The sequence below is a fragment of the Equus przewalskii genome, chromosome 20, assembly GCF_037783145.1.
Source record: "Equus przewalskii isolate Varuska chromosome 20, EquPr2, whole genome shotgun sequence".
NCBI classification, from domain to species: Eukaryota; Metazoa; Chordata; class Mammalia; order Perissodactyla; family Equidae; genus Equus; species Equus przewalskii.
The window spans coordinates 23,821,373-23,840,120 of NC_091850.1; the positions used below are offsets into that span (position 1 = coordinate 23,821,373).

The 18,748-nt window shown below is 39.0% G+C and overlaps 1 protein-coding gene across 4 annotated transcripts in view; it reads right to left on the reverse strand.

Moving 5' to 3' along the window:
• Positions 1–18,748, reverse strand: part of GHR (growth hormone receptor) — a 245,081-nt gene that overhangs the window by 142,371 nt on the left and 83,962 nt on the right. The window contains exon 1 of one of the 4 annotated variants that reach the window (XM_070587656.1): positions 11,139–12,724. The exons of the other annotated variants lie outside the window; for them this stretch is intronic. The gene's annotated coding sequence lies outside the window, so the exon portion shown is untranslated. Of the gene's footprint in view, positions 1–11,138; positions 12,725–18,748 lie in introns of those variants that run through there. 4 annotated transcript variants of the gene reach the window in all.

Consider the following 18,748-nt stretch of genomic DNA (forward strand, 5'->3'; position numbering starts at 1 on the left):
TTGAAAAGAAAACAAAATTTACAAACCTTTAGGTAGACTCTCCAAGAAAAAAAAAGAGAGGACTCAAATAAAAAAAATCAGAAGTGAAAGAGGAGATGTTACAACTGTGATACAGAAATACAAAGGATCATAAAAGATTACTATGAACTATTATAAGCTAACAAGTTAGACAACCTAGAAGAAATGGACAAATTCCTAGAAACACAAAGCCTACTAAGACTGAATCATAATGAAATAGAAAATCTGAACAGATTGATTACTAGTAAGGAGATTAAACCAGTAATCAAAAACCTCCCAACAAAAAAAAAGTTCAGGACCAAGCAGCTTCACTGGTGAATTCTACCCAACATTCAAAGAAGAATTAACACCAATCCTTCTCAAACTCTTCCACAAATAGAAGAGGAAGGAACTCTTCCAAACTCATTTTACGAGGCCAGCATTACCCTGAAACCAAAACCAGACAAGGATGCCATCAGAAAAGAAAATCACAGGCCAATATCCCTGATGAACATAGATGCAAAAATCCTCAACAAAATATTAGCAAACCAAATTCGACAATATATTAAAAGGATCATATTCCATGATCATGTGAGATTTATTCCGGGATGCAAGTATGGTTTAACACCCACAAATCAGTCGATTTGATACACTACATTAACAAAATGAAAGATAAAAGTCACATGAACATCTTAATAGGTGTATAAAAACATTTGACAAAATTCAATATCCCTTTATGATAAAAACTCTCAACAAAGTAGGCACAGAGGGAACATAACCCAACATACTAAAGGCCATATATGCCAAACCCACAGCTAACATCATATTAAATGATGAAAGCTGAAAGCTTTTCCTCTAAGATCAGAAATAAGACAAGGATGCCCACTCTCACCACTTTTATTCAACATAGTATTGGAAGTCCTAGCCAGAGCAACTAGGCAAAAAAAAAAAAAAAAAGAAAGAAAGAAAAGGCATCCAAATTGGAAAGGAAGAAGTCAAACTGTCACTATTTGCAGATAACATGATATTATATATAGAAAACCCTAAAACTCCACCAAAAAACTGTTAGAACTAACAAACGAATTCAGTAAAGTTACAAGATAAAAAATCAATACACAAAAATCTGTTGTATTTCTATACACTAATAATGAACTACCAGAAAGAAATTAAGAAAACAATCTCATTTACAATTGTATCAAAAAAATAAAATACCCAGGAATAAATTTAACCAAGGAAGCGAAAGTCCTATATTGAAAACTACAAGACATTAATGAAAGAAATTGAAGAAGACACAAATATATGGAAAGATATTCTCTGCTCACAGATTGGATGAATTAATATCATTAAAATGTCAATTCTACCAAAAGCAATATACAGATTCAATGCAATCTCTACCAAAATTCCAATGGCATTTTTCACAGAAATAGAACCAACAATCCTAAAATTTGTATGAAACCATAAAAGACTCCCAACAGTCAAAGCAATTTGAGAGAGAACAAAGCTGGAGGCCTCATGCTCTCTGATTTCAAACTACATTACAAAGCTATAGTAATTAAAACAGTATGATATTAACATAGAAACAGACATATAGATCAATGGAACAGAAAAGAGAGCACAGAAATAAACCCACACACATATGGTCAATTAATTTACAAAAAAGGAGCCAAGAATATACAATGGGGAAAGGACAGTCTCTTCAATAAATGGTGCTGGGAAAACTAGACAGCCACATGCAAAAGAATGAAGCTGGACCACTATCTTACACTATATGCAAAACTTAACTCAAAATTGATTAAAGACTAAGACCCGAAACCATAAAACTCCTAGGAGAAAACAAGTGGTAAGCTCTTTGACATTGGTCTTGCCAATGATTTTTGAATCTGATACCAAAAGCAAAAGCAACAAAAGCAAAAATAAAGAACTGGGGCTACATCAAACTAAGTAGCTTCTGCACAGCAAAGGAAACCATCAACAAAATGAAAAAGCAACCTACTGAATGGGAGAAAATATTTGCAAATCACCTACCCGATATGGGGCTAATATCCAAAATATATAAAGAACTCATAAAACTCAATAGCAAAAATACAAACAACCCTATTAAAAAATGGGCAGAAGACCTGAATAGACATTTTTCCAAAGAAGACATACAGACGGCAACAGGTACATGAGAAGATGCTCCACATCACTAATCATCAGAGAAACACAACTTAAAATCACAATGAGATATCACCTCATACTTGCTGGAATGGCTATTATCAAAAAGACTAGAAATAAAAAGTGTTGACGAAGATGTGGAGAAAAGGGAACCCTTGTGCACTGTTGGTGGGAATCTAAATTGGTGCAGCCACTATGAAAACAATATGGAGGTGCCTCCAAAAATTAAAAATACAACTACCATATGATCCAGCAATTCCACTTCTGAGTATTTGTCAGAACAAAATGAAAACACTAACTCAAAAAGATAAATGCACCTCTATGTTCATTGCAGCATTACTTATAACAGGTAAAATATAGAAACAACCTCTGTGTCCATCAACAGATGAATGGAAAAAAATTGTGGTACATGTATATGTGTATATATATATATATATATATATATATATATATATGTATACACACACACACACACAATGGAATATTATCCAGCCATAAAAACGAATGAAATCTTGCCATTTGTGACAACATGATGGACCTCAAGGGCATTATGCTAAGTGAAATAAGTCAAAAAGAGAAGGACAAATACTATATTAACTCTCATGTGTGGAATCTAAAATATATATATCAGAAAAAAAACCCAAACTCACAGATGCAGAGAATAGGTTAGTGGTTACCAGAGGCAGGAGATAGGGAGTGGGAGAAATGGGTAAATCTTTTTTTTTGTGTTAGCGTAAATTAATTGAATTAAAAAAAATCAACAAAATGAAAAGACAACTTACCAATTGGGAGAAGATATTTGCCAATCATATATCTGACAAAGGGTCAATATCCAAAAAATTTAAAGAACTCATACAACTCAAGAACCAAAAAAAAGCTATACGACTCAACAATAACAACAAAAAACCAAACAACCAAATACGGGTAGAGGATCTGAACATTTTTCCAAAGAAGATATACAGATGGCCAGCAGGTCCACGAAAAGACGTTCAATATCACTAATTATTAGGGAAATGCAAATCAAAACCATAATGAGATAACACCTCACACCCTTCAGAATGGCTATTATTAAAAAGATAAGAAATAACAAGTGTTTGAGAGGATGTATAGAAGAGAGAACTGTCTTAGACTGCTGGTAGGAATGTAAATTGGTATAGCCACTATGGAAAACAGTATGGAGATTCCTCAAAAAATTAAAAATAGAACTACCAAATGATCTACCTATTCCACTTCTGGGTATTTGTCCAAAGAACACAAAAACACTACTTTGAAAAGATATATGCACCCCTATGTTCATTGCAGCATTATTCATAATAGACAGGACTTAGAAACAACCTAAGTATTCATTGATAGATGAATGGATAAAGAAGATGTGGTATGTATGTGTGTATAGAGATAGATAGATGAAAGAAAGATAGATAGAGAGAGATATACAGTGGAATACTACTCAGCCATAAAAAAGATGAAACCTTGCCCTTTGTGACAACATGGATAGACCTGGAGGGTATTTTGCTAAGTGAAATAAGTCAGATGGAAAAAGACAAATACTATATGATTTACTCATATGTGGAAGATAAACAGACAAACACATAGATAAAAGAATAGATTGGTGGTTATTGGAGAGAAAGAAGGGTACAGGAGGGCCAAAGGGGTAAAATGGCACATTTGTACTGGAACTGTATTTGAACTAGACTTCTGGTGGTGAACACAATGTAGTCTATACAGGAGTCAAAATACAATGATGTCTGCCTGAGATTTATATAATGTTATAAATCAATGTTACCTTAATAAAAAAAGTAACCAGTGTAAATGAAAACAGTTGGTTTATTAGAGGAGTGGGATTCTGGATTTTTCCTACTTCCTCCCCTTTCTCTTTTTTTGGTTACTCATGCAACAATAATGTTTATTAGATGGCTTTTCATAAAAGTTATTGTAAATATTAATAATACTTAAAAAACGTTTGAGAAGTGATGATTTAAGAATATTTAGAGACATTCTCCCTCTAGAGAATGGTATTATTTATCTGAAGAGTCAAGTAAAAAAGACAAAGCAGAAAAAGATCACAGATTGGGGCAGAAGGCTCGGGTACTAGTCCTAGCTCTTTGGAGAGACCTTAGTTAACTCATTTAATTCTTTTGAATCTCAGTTTTCTCATCTATATCATGAAAGGAGTACTAGTATCTGGTCTCTAAGCTCCCTTCCAGTTCTAAAAGTCTGTTAGTCCACATCCCTATGTACTACACTGAAGGCTCATGCGTATCTATCACTCTTCTAGCTTCTCCCCCAACACCTCCCCCAACAGAATCCAGAAGTCCAAGACAAAGTTCACGCTTCACTAGGTTTTTGTGATAGAAACTTAGCCATCTAATAAATGAAGAAATACATAATACAGTATCTTACTAAGGGCTAAACTATATGATGAAGATGTTTAAATTACATGGAAAAAATAAATATCTTATTTAACCCTATATATCCAAAATATTATCATTTCAAGATGTAATAAATATGAGAACTATTAATGAGATATTTTATACTCTTTTTTTCATACTAAGTCTATATATCGGCTGCGTATTTAACACTCACAGCACATTGCAATTGGCACTAGGCACATTTCCAGCTCAATAGCCACATGCAGCTAGTGGTTACTGAATTGGGACTGTGCAGCTCTGGAACACTGAGAGATGTGGACGTCCATGGGGCCAGTTCTGTGGCTAGTGCAGAATAGTGCTTACTATTGCTCATGAGCAGGCCACACTGTTGAGAAGAGACCTTTAAACAGAGAATTTGCAAGGTCTAACAGTTTCTTAAAGTCTTAGAAAGGAATAATCTTGCTACTGAATCAAGAAACAGGGTGTCCTAGACCTTTGCAACACTCATTTTGCACATAGTCATCGAGCGCTGAAGTCTACATGCAGTTAAATGATAAACCTTTAGTTTGTGGGACAGAATTTGGAATTCGAGCACCAGATCTCTCCCTACTTATGGGACTTTAAGCGAGTCATTTCTCACCCTCGGCCTCAGTTTCCTTATATCCAAAATAGAACGTCAGCACATATCAATAGTTCTCAGCCTTGGCTGTGCACTAGAACCACCCAGGAACTTAACAAACAAATGTCCTGGTCTTACCATAGATAAACGGAGAAGCACTGACCTAGTGCAAACCAAATGTGCTATGATTTTGAAGTCTGTGAAAACTGAGCTCACCTGCCCGAAGGAGCCTTTCAGCTGAGGAGAGGGAGAGAGAAACAATGTCATTCTCCCCCATTCAACCAACCAGTAAACATACTTTTTGCAACAGAGAACTTTCTATGCCAAGTGGTTGAAATACTGAAATATGAAGGCAGGGTCAGAAAATACTAGACTATCAAATGGCAAATAAAAAGAATGCATATAAATCAATGAAATCAGCCATCCACACATATGATCACTCAAGAAATGACAAAATATTATTTCAAAGTGCTGCTGCTGAGACTCGGTAGGCAGAATGCTAAAGAGGTCCCCAAAGATTACCATCTCTGGTTATTCAACCAAACCTATCTAGGTACTGTGCTGAAGAGGCTCTGAAGATGAAACTAAGGTTACTAATCAACTGATTTTAAAGTAGGTAGATTATTCTGGATTATCTGGGCGAATCACTGCAACCACATTAACCTGTAAGAGCAGGAGAGGAAGTCAGTCAGTGAGATGTGGCAGAAGGTGAAGTCAGAGAGATTAGAAACTTGCGAGGGACTTGACCTGCTGTTGCTGGAGCGGACCACGTGGAAACATGAGATGCAATGCAGGCAGGCTCTAGGAGCAAAAAAGAGCTTCTAGCTGACAGCCAGCAAAGAAATGGGGAAGACAGGGCTACAACAGCAAGGAACTGAACTCAGCCAACAACCCAAATGAACTTGGAAGCAAATTCACCCCCAGAGCCTCCGGAAGGTAATGCAGCCCTCAGGGCAGTTTGATTTCAGCCTTGTGAACTCTAAGCAGAGAATCCAGTTGCACTACGGTGTCCAGACCGCTCACTTACAGAACCAAGGTAATAAATGGGTGTTTCTATAAGCTACTAAGTTTATGGTAATGTGTTATAGAAGCAACAGAAAACTAATAGAGCCTCTAAAAGTCTGTAATAGAGCCTGACATTGACTTTCCAAACACCAATCAGGAAGATAATTATCAGTCACCACCAAAACATGTCCACATGGAGAGGGGATTTTTAGCAGACCATAGAAATTTGGAGGTGGAAGAGACTTCAGAGGTAATCTAGTCTAATCAATTAATGATTGATGAAGAATGCTGAAAAAAATTAGATAGTAAATAATTTATGGCTTTGTCTCCTCCAACTACCTGGGACCAAGAAGAATGCCCCAATACAGAGACAGGTACAATAATCTTTCAGAATTTGGTGATGCTCTCCCCTGAAGTCACTTAGTTTTCTCTATTCCAATTCTACAATTGCCAAATGACCTTCTGATTCTTATCTTGTTTTCTGGGTTTTCTCTCTTTCTGGAAAACGAATACAATAATGGGCTGAAATGAAATTGTTTGACAGCTGAAATAGAGGATAAACAAATGTACTGGCATTCTGGTACACTGGCCCATCTCCTGCGTTTGGTAAGTATAAATCGGGCCTCTAGAGTCTGATCACCTCTGAATCAACTGATGCAATTTATTTTTGAACACGTAAATCTGGACAAGAGATGATTCCCCAGGAAAGTAAGAAACCCTATATAACTCAGTTTGCTGCCCTTGCTGCTCATCTTAACCTCAGGTTAAACCAGGAAGTTAAAAAGCAGACATGTGTCAATGGAAGGTAAATCAAAACCAAGGTCAAAATCTATGACAGACTAGGGTAGGGAGAAGATAAGGACAACGGGCATGTATTGATGGAGGAAAAGGTGGTGCAGAAGGGGGAAGCACAGGCTATCTTTGTAACATGTCCTTGTAAACCTAACATCTTGGCTCAGCAAAATTTGTTTTCAGTCTTCTTGAATTAAACGTTTGATTCTCAGGAGCTTTATGTTTACCACCCCATGGGACCATCAGAGCACAACTCAGGAAACGGTAATTCAATGACTTGGTCATGTTTCTCCTAAATCAGTAGGCTGGTGAATGAGGGTTGGAACGAGCAGGCCGAGCCGAACCCTGAACCACTATTGATTCATGGAGACTGTCCACCTCACAAGAAGTCAAAGGAACAATTAAATGCTTTTTCATTGCAATCTGATTGAGCGAAATCAGTTATTTCACATCTTGTAGAACAGTAAGAAAACATCCACCCCCCCGCCATCAAACTGAAAAATGATTCAAATGAATTTTTCACTTTCTACCACTTGTGATCGTGTTACCAGTTAAAATTTTACTTCCAAAGGAGGAAGAAAAGCTACAGGGTATCCCCAGCGTGGCAGTTTACACAGAACATCATGTAAAAATGCTAAAGAACCAGAGGGCAGGTGCCTGATATGGGGAAATAATTCACCTGCTGCCCATAAGCATCTGAAATAACTCCTGTCCAAACTGAACTCAGCCTCTCCTAGCTGCCCACTCCTACCTAATGAGCAAACAGCTCCATCTCTCATATTTTCTATCTTGCTTAATGAAATTAGGGTTCCCCAGTTACCTGAACTAGATGGCTTGGTAATGCCATTCCCTCTCATATGTAACTTGTCACCCTAAGGAGGTGATTCTACCCGAGAGTTCTCTCTGGAATGTAGATCCTCCTCCCCGAATCCTAGCCCCACTGCCTTTTCTTTTTTCTAGACTTGAAACATCCTCCTTCTCGGTCTATCTTCCTTTACCTTCAAGCCCGCTGCCAGACAAATCACAAACCTAAATACTTTTCAAAATTATGATCAAAGATGGTCGCCTCCATGAAGCCTTCTACACTCCCCTGAAACTTAACTGTTCACTCCTCCATGTCTACACACTGATTTTTTTTTTTTTTTTGAGGAAGATTAGCCCTGAGCTAACTACTGCCAATCCTCCTCTTTTTTTCTGAGGAAGACTGTCCCTGAGCTAACATCCATGCCCATCTTCCTTTACTTTATATGTGGGACGCCTACCACAGCATGGCTTTTTGCCAACTGGTGCCATGTCCGCACCCAGGATCCGAACCAGCTAACCCTGGGCCAGCGAGAAGCAGAACATGCAAACTTAACCGCCGTGCCACCAGGCCGGCCCAACACACTGATTTTTTTTTAACCTCTGCTATAAAATGCGCCACAGAATCAAAGTCACAAGATTATGAACCCCTGTCTGTGGAATAAATGAGTTCTCAGTGCCTGTGTTGCTATCTGTAAAGTTCCTCAGGGCAAGACCCAGACCCACTCCATCTATTTATCCCTCTGCCCCACCACTAAGGTGCCTTGCAGGATTTGATGAGTGAACAGATGTGTGCTCTGTGTGTGTACGTGCGTGCACGTGTGTGTGTTTGGGGGGGGGGTGTTGGTGGGTAGACGGTAAGCCAGAGGCACTAGAAGCTCTCCCCCTCCTCCCAACCCAAGAATACCCACAACACCATTTAGCTACAGTTTCTGGATCTTTAGAAGAAGTTAGTTTGGGTAAAAAAGAGCAGAGGGTACTTTGGGGGTTAGAAGATGGCCCTACGGCTGAATTTGGGGCAGCCAGGACGTTCCCTGAGGGTGCTGGCTATAGGTACCAGAGAATTTAACAAAGGCAAAGAAGGTCGCAGTTAAGTCAAAATTCTGCGTAGGACCCATCTGAATGGCTGCTTATGCCAAGTAAAGGCTGCATTGCTCCTTCGGCAGGTGGCAGAATGCAGCTTCCCACAGGTCAGCCTTCCCCATCAGTGTCTCACCCTCAGTCCCCTCAGATCCCCATTTCATCGCCTTTCTACTTTTGCAGGGCGGACAAGCAGAAAAAGTCAGCAGTAAAAGAAGGAAAAAATAAAGGAAGATGTGGGCAAGTGGCTTTCCACTTCTCTTTTATCAGTGGCATAAGACAGAACATGAATCACAATTTTTTTCCTTTGAAAATTATTTTCCATGCTCACTAGTTTTGATTCCTTAAGCTACAAATAGTTTAAAGATAAATGGCTTTACTAGTTTCTCTATTCATCCGAATGTCTAGAAGCCTGAGGTTTGTGATGATGGGGGCCAGGGAACCAGCAGGAAGTTGAATCACAATCAGAGAGCCCGGGAGCTGGATGGGGCCCTAAAGACCATGTTAGTGTAAAGGTCACATTTTATAGATGAGGTAAGCAAAACCTAGAGAGATGAATCGATGTGTATAAGACCCCTCTGCTGGTACAGCTGATCTGGAAGAAGCACCCAGCTCTTCTGTCCCTGGTGCTACGGGCTTTTTTAGTACACCATGTTGTCTTCAACTGTCGCTCTATTTTCAAGGAGCACTTCAAGGAGCAAAGAGCCACACTTACTCTCAGGCTCACACATGCCATAACACATGGTGTCATTTACCACTAGGCATTCAGTACAAATAAATCATAACAAGTGCGGGCATGAGGTGACTTGGGCTCTCTGGCTGCCCCAGCCAGCCGGCCACTTGCCCAGCCTCGATGGGGGCCAAGTTCCCCTTGCCACCTTCTTTGAAGTAGGACAAGAGCCTTGGAGTAATACAGAAAAGGAGTTTACTCACAACCAGCCTTCAAATCTGGACCAAGCAGAGCCTAAATTTCCAAAAATAATCCTGGTTAGAACCTTGCAAAAATCTATTCTCCACACTGGCACCGCAGTGATTTTCTTAAACTGCAGATCAGCTCCCTCTGTTTTGAACTCTCCAGGACAAATGACAAACTCTTAGGAAGGTACATCCAGCCCTGTGTGATCTGATCTTGTCTCTCTCTACCTTTCTCTTCTTATCTTCCAGCATTTCCCCAAACCTCCCCTTTCTTCTGCCAATAGAGAAATCTTCTCAGAAGGTTCTAGGTTTTTCACACCTCTGGCCCCTCTGCTTCCTGTCCTCTTCCCACTTCATCCATCTCTGATACTCATTCCCTCAATCCTCAGCTCAAGGTCATGTCAATTTAGACTCATTTCTAGCAACACCCCCAAATTCCTACCAGGTGAGGCTTGGTGGCCCTCCTCTCTACTTCCATAACAGCCTTGACAAACTTCTATGATAGCACTGTAAGATATCTGTGATTTTCTCATCTCTCTCCTGAAGATCATTTTTGTTTCCCCTACTACCTCGCATGGTGCCTGGCACACTCAGGTTTAAATGAATTGTTGAGAGAATGAAGAAAGACCCCAACACCATTTTAAAATGGGAGTTTTGAGGGGGTGGGAGCATGTCCTTCTGTTGAAAGTTCATCTTAATGATTTTTAGTGAGATAGGGTAAGAGGTGTTTCCCATCACATCAGGCATGATGGGACAGCTTTAATCAGGCATCAGTAAGAAACCCAAAGCATCAGAGAAAATCAGCAAAGAGGGATGGCTAGAAGCACAAAAAGACAAAATCTGATTTTACTTTTCTTCAAAGTGATGACCATCTCCAAGACTTTAGAAAACCTGGAAGAAAAGGCAAAACAAACATGCAATTGTGGTGTCACTTCTTCTTCATAATATTCTTCTAAAATATAAACTGACCATTGAAATGTAAAACACGGACCAGAATTAAAACCCTGAAGTGTTTCCTGAGAGCAAATTATAATCTCTGTTGACTTTCTCAAAATGTACCAGATGCTTAAATACTCAGAAAACCAGCCCTTCATTCAGAGAACAAACTTTGGAAACCCAAATTATATCTTAATGGTGATTAGACAAGAAGGAAGGCAGTCTGAGGCTTTGCCTAATATTTTATAAACTCCAGGACACAAAAACGAAGTTTTTCTTACAGTAGAAAGGAGAGGGGGAGAAAAGAGAAATTAAGCCAGTAGAGGGAAGAATAAGGTGGGAGGAGAAAGAAAGCAATTGTCTCAGCCATCTTGGAGAGTTACATCCAAAAATGCAAAAGCAAGTTAAAAAAAAAAAAGCAACTTGACTATCAGCCTTTTAATCAAAGTTAACAAAAAGGGAATACTAACCAATATTCCGGCAAATATTCCTGAAATAGAGGCTGGATTCTTGTATGGCTTCCTCCGGGCTTTATGGCAAGAAGTTTTTAAATTTTCTTTTTCATTCAGTCATGTATGCAAGTGGACCACATTACAGTAATTTGGTTAACATCTGGCAGAGAGAGTGCAGATGAAGGTGGAATATGGTGAAAGTTTCTTGGTCACAGCTTAGCATGTCTTAATCTCTAGCTTCGTGGTCTTGCTGCTTTTATATACAAACCTTTGCAAAATCCTGCCCAAACCAATTATCTTCTCTTTCTCCCCTCCCTCCCTCTATCACACACACACACCTGGTACCAGAAGGGTAGATAAAGGCACACAGCCCATTGCCTTACATAATGAACCCCTCAACCTTTGCCCAGTCCTCCTTTGGGTTCTGCCAACTGAAGTGAAGGCCAGGCCTGGGCTAGAGTCTCATGAGATGCATCACCAGAGAGCCAGCCAGATCAGCTGAGAAGGCCAAGTGTGAGAATCTGACAAAGGCTACAAATGGGATGGGTTGAAGAGAGTAGTAAACTGATCTGAATCTAATCTCATGCCTTCTCTAAGGAGTGCAAGAGGAAAGCTCCTGAGAGCCGAAGCATCTATTCCTTGTGTTCACTGGCCTTTCACTGAAGTAGCCCAAGTGTCCAGAGTGTAGCACACTGGATATTTGTTAAATGAAGGATAAATGAATGAACTTCAAAACATTAGTGCCCAGTGGAAATCCTAACATAGTTAACTTAACTGTAAATGTTTAACCATAGTCCTAGTGGCACAAAGTAGTTGACTAGAAAATCATTTGTACCTCCTATATATTGTTTAGTCTCCTACTCCCAACCCACTAAAGTCCTAATCAACTAAGGATGTTTTGGTTGATTGGGCAGGAGGACACAACATTTATATAGTGTGGTTTCTGTTTCTTTTTAATTACTTTGTAATAAAGGGAAGTAGGTCTAAGAAAAAATATCACAAATCAACTAAAAGGTGCAAAACACTGAACATTTAGTGAACTACATACATAAGCAACACAAGAAACAAAAAGACTGCTTTCTAGCTCTGGAACTTCCCATGTTTCCTGCAGCTCCTCACATGGTTAGAATAATCATGATGATTCCCATCACTGAGTGTGGGCTGAGCGGCTGTACGTGCAAGGCTACGTGACTAATATTCCTGTGTGTCACCAACAGTCCTGTCCACACTATCAACACAAGAAGAATGTACACGATTTATGACCACAGTGAGAATTAGCAAGGCCTTTTGCTGGTTAGAAGACGCCCTCCGCCTGTTTGACTTTCCTTTGTTTGTAATAAACCATTCTGTGACATGCCATATGTACAAAGCTTTTTAATATAAGGAACCCCTAGAGGGGAACATTCATTTGAATAAATTAGTTAACAATGACTAGATCTGAGACTTTCTCTGACTGTGAATTGGTGTTTAGTTTATTTTGAAATCATATTTTCAATGTGTAGAAACAGCCTGTCTGACAGATGCCTCTAAAGCTCATTTCCAAAGCTAAACTCAGGGGTCCATAGACACCTCATCCCCAAACCTGGGCTTTCTCTAGCATTTGCAACACAAGCCAGAAACGTAGGAGTTATCTGGATGTCTCTTCTACCTGCTATGCCCCCGTGTCATCTGTCAACATTACCTCTTCAGGATCTCCTGAATTCATTCCATTCCCTTTATCCTCTCCACTGTTGCCCAAGTCCCAGCCACCGTCTCTCACTTGGACTTCAGGAACAGCCTCCTAACACCCACTCAGGCTCTCTCAAATCCATTTTTCACATAAAAATTATGCTTTAAAACACATTTATGATCATAACGCCCCTCTGAATAAAACATTCAAATGACTTTCCTTGTCCATAGGATTATTACTACAATTGTATAATGTGATAATATGATAATTTACTAATTGTTCCCTAACATTCATTCTCCCTGCTTTCAATTTGTAATAGAATCCATTGAGAGATGACATTTCAGAGACAACCTTGCAGCCAACTGTGGTCAGATGACTCAGTTCCGGCTAGCAAGACGTGAGCAGAAGTGGCACACACATCTCTCAGGGAAAAGCACATCTCCTCCCCTTCCCCTTCTCCACTCCCACTGGTGTGGATGTTGATGGGTCGGATCACTAAACACATGGATGAGGGCTACGTAGATCTGTGGACCACTTCTGGAACTCACTATGAAGTTAGATCCCAGATAACGAGGGTTTCAACATTGGCAAAAGACCAACTAGCCAGTGTTTTAGTAACCAGTCAGCTCATATCTTTCTAGTTTATCCTTGAAATATGTTTTTCGTCTAAGTTTTCAGGTTCCACTGAAACAGTAGTGGGAAAGTGTAATCACACAATACTTGTGTAAAAATATAAGCTGACATTTTCTCCTTGATACCTAGAAAGAAAGAAAGTTTACCTGAACACATGACATTCTGACATGACTTTTTTATGAGCCGTAAGAGATATTCCTTCCTTTTCTAAGACACTTATGAATCCTAGCAGTGTGTGAGAACCAGAAATATTTGACACTTTACAACTTGTGAGCAGTTGTATTTGGGGAATTATTAAGGCCCACAGAAATGACCATCCTAGTTAGAAACATTATTTTTGTCTAATAAGAAAGCAAGTGACATTGCCCCCACCCTATCCCAAACCAAATTGCAAAACCTCAAGTTTTGGGGGGATTTATCAAATAAATAAAAATAGGTAATAAACAATGATTATACAAAGACAGTAGGGAAGTGCAAAACATTAGAAAAGGAGCCTGGCCTACTGGTGGGTTATATCTGCCCAGGTTTTTGTACCCAGCCCCAAAACCAAATTGTATGTTGCACATGTATTCTGATATAGTGTTAGTGGGACAAACATGAAGCTTTCTGCTTCAAACAGAATTTTATTCACAGAAACTTCACATTTATACCACAAAGATGAGCTAAATCAAGAGTAGGAGTACAAGATACTGGTTTGTAAAATGATCGTTTTCCCCAGAGCCAATTCTGATTTTTTTTTTTTCTGATTATACATGCACAAGACTTGCTGTGTAGAAATTTGGTAAGTATTAATATAATGTAAAACAAATTCTGGATTCTTTTTCTGTCACTCTCTTGCTAACAACATATCTAGAGAAAATTGACAACAGACCCCATACAAAAAGCTGTCTCTTTTTTTGTTTATTTTTGATTTTTCTTTTTCCATTTAACATTAGCGTCTCTTAAGCACCTGCCAATTAGATTGCCACTTTTTCTAGGAAATGCAGCTTTTAGCAATTCTTTGTTGATTCAAATGAAATCAACCTGGTCAGCAGATATTAACTGATTAGATTGAGAATGAAGTCCTAATACCAACAGGAAAGGTTTGAAATTAAATGTTGAGTGACCCAAGCAGATTCTATCAGCTTGGAGAAGTTGCGGGTAAGAGGAGAAGGAGCTTGAAGACATCGTAAAAGAATCCGTGAAGGACCCATGATGTCTTGACAGACAGCTACATGAGAATGGCTAGGCACAGCAACAAAGACCTGGCGTCATTATGTACATCCCCATTACACGGGGTTATACAGAAACATCCTCTTCCTTGCTGGCTGAAGGAGCACAGTACTACCCGCCACCAACTACCCCAAAACAAAAATAAACAGGGGACCGGCCTGGCTGCACAGTGGTTAAGCTCGCACGTTCCACTTCTCCGTAGCCCAGGGTTTGCCGGTTCGGATCCCGGGTGCAGACATAGCACCGCTTGGCAAAAGCCATGCTGTGGTAGGCGTCCCACGTATAAAGTAGAGGAAGATGGGCACGGATGTTAGCTCAGGGCCAGTCTTCCTCAGCAAAAAGCGGAGGATTGGCAGTAGTTAGATCAGGGCTAATCTTCCTCAAAATAAATAAACAAATAAATAAAAAACTCAACATAAAATTTAATGGCTGCATTAATTAATATTCCATCATATTCCTATTACTGGCGATTCAGGTCAGTGGTTTTCAAACTGTGAGTCACATCTATTATTAGGCCGTGAGATCAATTTAGCGGGTCAAACCCAGCTTTGTTGGTTGGCTTGCTTAAACGAGTGAAATGGTGCTCTGAATGTTTGCCTCCCACCTCCTATCCCAAATTCATGTTGAAACCTAATCCCCAACGTGATGGTATTTGGAGGTGGGGCCTTTCAGGTGATTAGATCATGAGGGTGGAGCCTTCATGAGTGGGATTAGTGACCTTATAAAAGTGGTCCCAGACGGCTCCTCCACCCTTCTGCCATGTGAGGACACAGCAAAAAAGACAAAAAGCAAAAAAGAGAAAGCCATCTATGAATCAAGAAATGGGCACTCAGCAGACATTGAATTTGCCAGCACCTTGATCTTGAACTTCTCAGCCTCCAGAATTATGAGAAATAAATTTCCATTGCTTATAAGCCACTCAGTCTGTGGTATTTCTGTTATAGCAGCCAGAACAGACTAAGAAGAATGGAATGGAAATGAACAGACAGCTTCTTTACATGAATCATTTCAATGCATATATAGGTCTACTGACTCTGCAGACCCAATATTTTCTTACTGTGGTAGCAGTCAAAAATGTTTGTAGTCCATTGATACAGACTGCTTCTAGTTTTTCAATATCCTAAGTAATGCTACAATAAGCATCTCTTGAAGGGGAGGGGATTGGCCTGTGTTTCCATTTATTGCCTAATGGTTGATTCCCAGAAGCAATGTTGCTGCATGAAGGGGTAGAACATTTATGAAAGTTTTTATAAACATCACTCAATTGCTTTCAAACTGTCCTAATTTAGACTCAGACCACACCAGCAGAGAACTTCAAGTTCACTAAGTAATTGTCAGCAAAATTTTCTTTTCCTTGCATCACTGCTAATTCGATGGATAAAAATATCTTCTATTGTTTTCATTTATATTTATTTGAGAATTAGTGGGGGTACTTCTTTGAAACATTTAATGTGATTTACCTATGTATGTCCTCTCACTTTTTGTTGGGTTCCTTTCTTTGTTGGAGCTCCTATCTTTTTTCTTTCTGCTTTTACACGCATATCTTTTTAAGGAAAGCTTCCTCATTATTCTCTAGAGATGACAGTACAGCAGGAAGAGAAAATGGGAGAGAGCATTTTAATCAGTTTGATTTTGCCAGGCTGATATCAGACCACCCTTAGGCTTTTATCCTTCACTTGATTTTGAGACCAGCTACCTGATATTGCGTTATTAGCCTTAAAGATAACCTTAAAAAATAACGAATGCCAGAAATGCTGGTCAATGTGGCACTGCAAATTTATACTTTGAACTTGCTCCTCTGTGCCAAATACTGCAATGGTAGGTTTATTATTTTTTTACTTAAGATGGTAGAACTTGAAAATGTGAAAGAGCAATTACCTGCCAAAGAGGGCAGACTCAGAATCTCTAACACACATATGACGGAATTCCAGAAGGAGAGAATTTAATTTAATTGCAGAGAATCAGTTTTGGAAAAGGTTATTACTAATAATTTTACAAAATTAAAGAATGGAATGAGTTTTCAGATTAAAAGCCCACAGTAATCACTGAGTAGTATAAATAAAAAGTAAATCCACAATAGGGTATCAGGATAAAGAAAAAAATGTTTAAAGCTACTTTAAATAAGAGGCAGATTACCCACTAAAGAACTCAAATGGACCAGTAGAAGAATTTTTCCTCAGCAACAACAGGTGCCAGGACACAAATGAAAACCTTTAAAGTCTTAGAGAAATAACTATCCTTTTAGAATTTGATACCCAGCTAAACTACCACTAAAGTCTCTGTGTGTGTGTGTGTGTGTGTGTGTGTGTATGAGGGCCATATAAAAACAGAGTTTACTGCCTAAAAGTTCTAATTTAAATAATTACTAAAGCCGCTATTTTTGCCAGAAGACAAGAATCATGTTAAATACATGCTGAAATTCTCACCTCTTAAAAAAATACTCTCTTCTGACTAATCCACTTATTATCTCTGTAATTATTAACCCATTTCTCTGCTCCCCTTTAAAGCAAAACTTCTTGAAGGGATTGCATTATACTCTTATCTCTGATTCCTCTTTGTCCATTTTGTTAAACCCATTCAAATCAGGCTTTAACCGCAACTACTCCAGTGAAATAATTTTTGTCCTGGTTACTAATGACTTCCACACGCTAAATCTGGTGGTTACTTTTTTTTAAAGATTGGCCTTGAGCTAACATCTGTTGCCAATCTTCCTTTTTTTTCTTCTTCTTCTCCCCAAAGCCCCCCAGTGCATAGTTGTATATTCTAGCTGTAAGTCCTTCTAGTCCTGCTATGTGGGACACCACCTCAGCCTGGCTTGATGAGTGGTACTAGGTCTGTGCCCAGGATCCAAACTGGCAAAACCCTGGGCCACCAAAGCAGAGCATGTGAACTTAACCACTGGGGTATAGGGCTGGCCCCTGGAAGTTACTTCTTAATCATCTCATTTGACCTATAAACAACATATGACACAATGGATCATTCTTTGAAACATTAAATGTTCCAAATTTTCAATTGAAATTTAAATATCTTAATTTTGTATTTGGACACCATTGTCTATTGATTCCCACCCACGGGGCACTTCATTTTAATCTATTTTGCTGTACTCTCTTCATTTTTCCAACCCTGTAACATTGCAATATCTCTAGGACTTATCCTCCTCCTTTCTCTATCTGTGCTGATTCCCTAGGTGATCTTATTCAGTACTGTGACATTAATATCTAGATGATTATGTTCCCAAAATATATAACTTTAAGTCAGGCCACTTCCTTGAACTAGAGGCTCATATCCAATTAACCAAATTGACTAATAATTCCCTTGGATGTTTTATAGGACTGTCAAACTTATAAATCTACAATTAAACTTTTGATTTTATCCTCCTAACCTGCTCATTCCACAGTCTTGGTTATTTCAGTCAATATCACCTTCATTCTTCCATATTTCCAGGCCTTTCATTCACACCCTAACCAATCCATCAACCAATCCTCTCAGACATACCTTTAAATTATATCCAGAAGGTGATCACTTCTTACCATCTCCATCTTTATCTCCCTCATCCAAGCCACCAACATTTCTTATCTAGGCTATTATAATAGTTTCTTAATTTATCTACATGCTTCTGTTCTTGAATCCCCTTATCTCTAAAAATATAAGCCGACCATCAGGATCTTGGTCTTGCTAAACAAGAACATGACAATTCTCTGTTGAAGCCCCTCTGATGGCATCCCATCTCACTTAGAGTAAATGCCAAAGTGCTTACAGTAGTCTGAAAGTCTTACATGATTTCCCCCCACTCCCACTCACCATCTCTGCCTCCATCTACCACCATACTTTTCTTGCTCATTCTGCTCCAACAACTCACGACTGTTTGATGTTTCTTGAACCTCATGTGGTATATACTGTTCCCTCTGCCTGGGATTCTTTTCTCCCCGACTTCCTTCAAGTACCCATTCAAATATCACTTCATCTGTGATCTCTTATCTGACGACCTAGATCAATAATAACCCTTACACTCGTATTTTTCTCCATAGCAGTTATCTTTATTTGATATATTATATATTTACTAGTTTACTGGTTTTTCTTTCTCTCCTCTTACTAGAATGTCAATTATATGAGT